The sequence below is a fragment of the Myotis nattereri genome, assembly GCF_964212035.1.
Source record: "Myotis nattereri genome assembly, chromosome: 2".
NCBI lineage: Eukaryota > Metazoa > Chordata > Mammalia > Chiroptera > Vespertilionidae > Myotis > Myotis nattereri.
Genome location: NC_138076.1, coordinates 164,214,609 through 164,220,837, shown reverse-complemented (window position 1 = coordinate 164,220,837; position 6,229 = coordinate 164,214,609).

Below are 6,229 nucleotides of genomic sequence, written 5' to 3'. Positions count from 1 at the left end.
ACTAGAACAGGGCTGGGCGGGACAGTTGTTGAGCTGTGAAATGATTAAGTGGGCTGGGCACGCCTGGGGGGGGGGGGGCAGCTGTGAGCTCACCGTCACACCTGCACATGGTGCGGGGAGCAAACGCTGCCTTCCTGGCAGGCTCCGCTCAGTTAGGAATAACCCTGCCTTGCAGCACTGATGCCTTGGCAGCAAGTCGCACTTCCCCTTGGGGGCCCAGGGCTGGGAACAGCCCAAGATGGATGCCAGGAAGCGAGGGGGCACTTGGCCAATGTCCCGAGGGATCCTTACAGGACCAGGGGCGTTGTAAACCACCCAGCACAGTATGCACTGTCTGTGAGTGACAGACAAAAGTGAGTCCCCACTTGCAGTCATCTGCCCTTCTCACTCTTCCAGACAGGAGGATGCTGCAAGGATTTTCAGCACTTGGCAGGCACCTATGGCCTGATATCTCCAGTTATGAGCTGGAGGAAAATAGAGCTGGTCTTTACTGCAGAACTTCCTTTCTTGGGGGAGGCACAGTCATCCCTGAGCCCAAGGTAAGATTCCCCTGCAAAGTTCAGGCCAGAAAGGCTCTCTGAGCCCCAAGCTCAGTCCCTGGTTTGTACCACTCTGCTCTCTGCAGGGGCAGACCTCTCTCCACAGCTCCTCCTAATTCATCATTTTCTGTGGCGTTTGACCTTTTCCCTGGCACTTGGGCAGCACCCTGCAGGGTGAGCGAACCCAGGGTTCCCTGCCATCTCTCACAGAAGTCCTGGGACTCAGCCTGGCAGTCACGTCCCTCTTCAGGGGGAGCTGCTCTGCCTGCTCCCAGCCCCCCAGGTGTGTTCCAGCAAGCCCTGGGTTATGCCACTAGGCAAGGAGTGAGTCATCGAGTATCTGTTGATACAGGCTGAGGGCCGCCACAAACACATACCTGCAGGAGCTTCTAATCTCATCAGGAACGTGTTGAGAATCCGCCGGCCTGTTATAACGGAGAACCACCCGCTCGAACAGCGGGAACTGCTGCGCTTTCTCTGGGCCCGGGCCCAAAGTCTTCTTCAGGGCCAGGGCAATGGAAAATTGAATTCTAAGTCTTCGGATTGTCTTGCCAGTGAGACTAGACAGAGCAGGTTAGGGGTACAGGGAGCTGGCATAACCACCTGCCCAGTTGTTTGAGGGAGGCCCCTTGTAAGATCTTCTGCAAAGCTTATTTGGGTGGGCGGAGGCACCAGGTGGAGGAGAGGGGTCTGTTAGGCTTTGGCAAATGTCTGCCCTAAACCACACCTCCTCTTTTCAGCTACAGACCTGAATGGAGCCACCCCTTTGCCTCCACCAAACAGAAGCAGGACTCTCAGGCAGCACTTGGGTCATGAAGAGCTATGGGGGTCACCTCTGGGCTGGGGCTCGAGGTAGGAGTGGGTGGGAATGGCTTGGAAGCCTCAGAGCTGAGAGGCTATGTTCTGAAGAGTAAAGGAGTGGGGACCCAGCCTGAGCTCTGGAATCTCTAGTCAGGGCCTGTCCTTGGCCTTGAGGAAGGCACCACTGTGGGAAAATGACTCGGAGCTGCTGGGGCTGTGATTGCTCACCAGGGGCTGTGATGGGAAAGCTATGGACAGGTAAATCCAGACAGACAGATCGATGGCCTGAGCTACCTTACAGGTTCTGGGCAAGGAGGTTAGGTTGCCTCCCTGCCTGGAAAATTCTTGAGACTCTTAGAGATAAATTTTAATGAGTTCACCAATTTTACACTTTGTGGCCTCTCAGGGAACAGATGTGTGTCTTAGGGTCCCTGAGACATATGAGGGGCTCTTCGGCCCCTGACAGAATCGATGCGAGCTGAAGCAGGTGTCTGGGGACTCCTAGCATGAGTTCTCTCTCTCCACTGGAAGATCACCCTCAGGGTATGTCCCACACACGCAGGTCCTGGGTGTTGTCCCCACTGCCCTTGGGGAAGCTCCACCCTCTTGAGATGCCGGGACATTTTCTTCTCTCCATTCCTCCTCCTCCCAGCTGTGCTGTGCAAGGGGAAGGACTTGGTGGAACAGGAATGCCTTCCGGCCAGCCTGAGGATCACTAGATTGTCAGGCTCCGATTCACATAATGGGGACCAATGGTATGTGGGTGGCAAGAGGGCGGGGGGGGGGCAGCAACATTATTCTGTCCAGCTTTGTGGGAACCCTCCCTCGTAGCAGGCAGGGCAGCCTCCCACAATGCCAGACCTGGACAGCTATAAACAATGGAGAGGCTCCCCTGAGGGGGGAGGGGGGTAGGCACTGCACACTGCAGTGTGGGAGAGTCCCACCCCAGCCTGGAATTTTCACTGTGGCAGGAGCAGAGGGATTACACGGAGCTCACCCAGTACCCACAGAGGCAGTTACCAAGACTTGGCAGGACACATGACTTAACTGCACCAGGCATCATTGTTCTCATCCACAAAAGACGAGTGCAAGGCTAAGCAAGCTGTGGTGGCTGACCCCGCAGGCGTCTCTACAGAGGGGGGCCAGGAGGACTGCCCTGGCCTTCCTCACAGAGGTGCGCAGGGACAGAGAAGGGGGCAGTGTTTCTAAACAGAGACGCACCTCCCAGACCAGGCAGGGAGCCGACTGGTCCAAGCATCCATGGGGCAAGGATTAGGCAAATTCTGCAATGCCCAGGGCTCCCTCCTAGGATTTGCCACTGCAACCTGCATGCCTTTCGTAGAGGAGGTATGGAATAGTGACACAAACACTTGCTAGAAGGTGGTTTTGCCCATGTCCTCAAGGTCTCACAGGACAGTACATTTCCCAAGGTTAAGGGAGACAGCTGGCTCACCCTCACATGGCCGCCCCTGCACACTGGAGGTGCTCAGCAAACACTTTTTAAATGAAACTGACAGATATAGGTCATCTCCCTCTACTCCGTCTCTAGATCTTTGTGTGAGGCCCTGTCCAGCCCATGCTGAGTCCCAGAGTGTTATCCTCCCTGCTCTGTCCCTGGATCCATGTCCAGAGGGCAGGTCTTTTGTCCCTTTCAGCCTGGGCACCCTCTGAGGACAGAGTTCACGACTCTTCATTCTTTGGGCTTCCCTTCATTCCTCTCCCCCATCCCTGCCCTGAAGCCACTCTGCACCTGAGCCTACTAGGATCCCCCAGCCACCATGTCCCCCTCCAGTCCCAGCCACCATGCCCCCTCCAGGAGAGAAAGAAAGCTGCAGTGTCGCCTTAACCGGTTTGGCTCAGTGGATAGAGCGTCTGCCTGCTGACTGAAGGGTCCCAGGTTCAATTCCGGTCAAGGGCATGTACCTTGGTTGCAGGCATATCCCCAGTAGGGGGTGTGCAGGAGGCAGCTGATCGATGTTTCTCTCTCATCGATGTTTCTAATTCTCTATCCCTCTCCCTTCCTCTCTATAAAAAATCAATATATTAAAAAGAAAGAAAGAAAGAACAAAAGAAAGAAAGAAAGCTGCAGTGTCCTCATCTTTGCAGATCAAAAGTGGGAGCAATAGCTGAGGCATGAGTCACCTCCTCCCAGGGCGATGGTTGGCAGCCCCACGGCCAGTGTTGAGCCAGCATCAGCAGGATGGGGAAGGGCAGGTGGAGCAGCACGAGCCCCAGCAACTCTTCACAAAACCTGTGCCTCAGGGGGGAGTTGAGGGAAGAATTCTTCTGCCTCCAACAAACCCAGCAGGAATTCTGCCCACACCCAGCTCTGGGTCCCAGCTTTGATCTCGGCAGGATTCTCAGAGTGGCTGTGCCATAGAGGAGACTGGCCCTCTGTGTACTGGGGAGCTGGATACCCTAGCCTCATGGTCAGCAAACTGCGGCTCGCAAGCCACATGTGGCTCTTTGGCCCCTTGTGTGTGGCTCTTCCTAAGCTTTAGGAGTACCCTGATTAAATTAATAACAATGTACCTACCTATGTAGTTTAAGTTTAAAAAATTTGGCTCTCAAAAGAAATTTCAATTGTTGTACTGTTGATATTTGGCTCTGTTGACTAATGAGTTTGCCGACCACTGCCCTAGCCCTCTCTCATGTGCCATGTCTGGCCAAGGCTGCCCTGTGATGCTGGGAACCCCAGCAACTTCTCTAGGACCTTCAGGCCCCACCGCTGCCAAGGCTCAGGTGGGCTTTGGAGGTGGCACCCTTCTGCTTGTTCTGTGGGTCCCAGTAACAAGTGGGCCCTTGAGTTGCATTTTCCTGTGCAAGGCCTTCACACAAATCGTGGGTCACAGCATAGGTTCAAGAGCCAGCTGGTCCACTCTGGGCCTGTCTTGTTCCTTGAATTGTGGGGACCCTGGACACATACTAGTATCCCAGCCTCTCACTGCAGTTTTCCACCCCCGTGCTGGGAGATAAGCAATCTGTAGGCGCAACAGGGAAGGGGCCTGGGCTCATCAGAGGAGGCCTTGCAGGCTGGAATTTTCATTTGGAGCTGGCTGGGGTTGGGCAGGAAGGGTGGGGTACATATGCAAGGGGATATGAGGAGCAGCCTTGGCCCCCACCCCTCAGATATAGCAGGCGATTAGCACTTGTGGGGCGAGACTGCAGAGCAGAGCACTCAGCCTCCCTCCAGCAGGTCCCTGCAAGTCTGGGGAATGTTCTTCCCTCACATGAAGGTGCTTTGCCAATGGCATACCAAAGCCCTAAAAAAATCCCCCTCAGTGGGTTGAAACTGTGGGCTGGAAATCAACAAATACTTTAATTAGAGGAACTAAAAAAAGTAAATACAGAAAAAGCCTCTGCCCTTTGCTTTCTCAGGGAGGGTGGTTTTGTCTTTCTTAGTAAACACCGGTTTGGGACTTACCACAGGCCAGGCTCCTACAAACTGTGCACGTATAAACCTAAAATGGTGAATAAGCAAAGTGCTTTTACCATTTTCTTGGCATTTGCTTTGGTCCTTCCATGTGGTGCCTGGTGCTCTGGAAATGTGCAGCCTTTCCCTGCAATGGAGAGGCAGGGACGTGATTCATTTGCACCGGCTTCGATGACTGTGGTGTCGGAGGCGTGCAAGGGAGTGTGAGTACATTCTTAGCCAGCTCATGTTCCTTTCCTTCCTGCCCATTGCTGCACCCGCCACCGGAGCCACAACAGGGATGGGAAGGTGGAGGTAGAGATTGGAGCTGCCCTCTCAGAGCCTCTGCTTGGCACACCGTGTCCTTGTCCCGAGTAGCTTTAGGGCAAGGTGCAGGGGACAGAGTTTTGTTCCCATCTGACTTTCTTTTCAGCTGTGGGTGAGCTCCAATCACACGGGGTGAGGGGTGAGTCAGTGCAGGCAGTGACTGGGTTAGGGACTGGGAAGAAAAGAGAGGACTGCCCCGAGGCGGGAAATGTTGCTGCTCCCAGGGCCAGCCTCAGAAGACCTGGAGACGAACGGACACCTTCCTGGCCCAGCTGCACATTCCTTTCCATGTCGTATAGGCACATAGACTGCGGGCCTTGCTCGCTGTCCACTGGGACCAATAGGCACTGTCGAGGGCTTGGGAAAATAGGTTAGCTTTGCCCTGGCTGGTGTGGCTCAGTTGGTTGGGCGCCGTCCCGTGCACCAAAGAGTTGCCGATTCCCAGTTGGGGCATGTGCCTGGGTTACAGGCTTGATCCCCACTGGGGGCCATTGATGTCTCTCTCTTTCTAAAAAAGAAAAATCAATTTAAAAAAAATAAAGAAAATAGGTTAGCTTTTCCAAGAGAGACATGGCATCAAAGGCAACAGACATAAGAGAGAGAAATGTGTTTTCAGCAATTGTGGGATGCCATGTACTGGGCTGCCACAGTGGGGGTACAGTAGTGAATGGGACAGGTCTATTGGCGGGGGGGGGGGGGGCGGTGATGAAGGGTCTGAGGACAGAGCTGGGTCTCCTCCTAGATCTCCTTTCCAGGCCCAGGACAGTAACCCATACCACTCACCTGGTGACAGGGTGGCAATGGAAAGGCTGGCTTAGGGAATCCTTCTGACCTGGTTTTGGGAGAAACTCAGTGCCCATAAGCCAGCAAACTCCGGCCAGCAGGCCACATGCAAATACAAATATTGTATTTGTTCCCGTTTTGTTTTTTTACTTCAAAATAAGATATGTGCAGTGTGCATAGGAATTTGTTCATAGTTGTTTTTTTTTAAACTGTAGTCCGGCCCTCCAACGGTCTGAGGGACAGTGAACTGGCCCCCTGTTTAAAAAGTTTGAGGACCCCCACCATAAGCCATCCAAGGCAAGCATGACCTCTTTCCTATGGGCCTGACTGATTCCTCCCCATCCCCTCCCAGCCATGTCCAGATGTC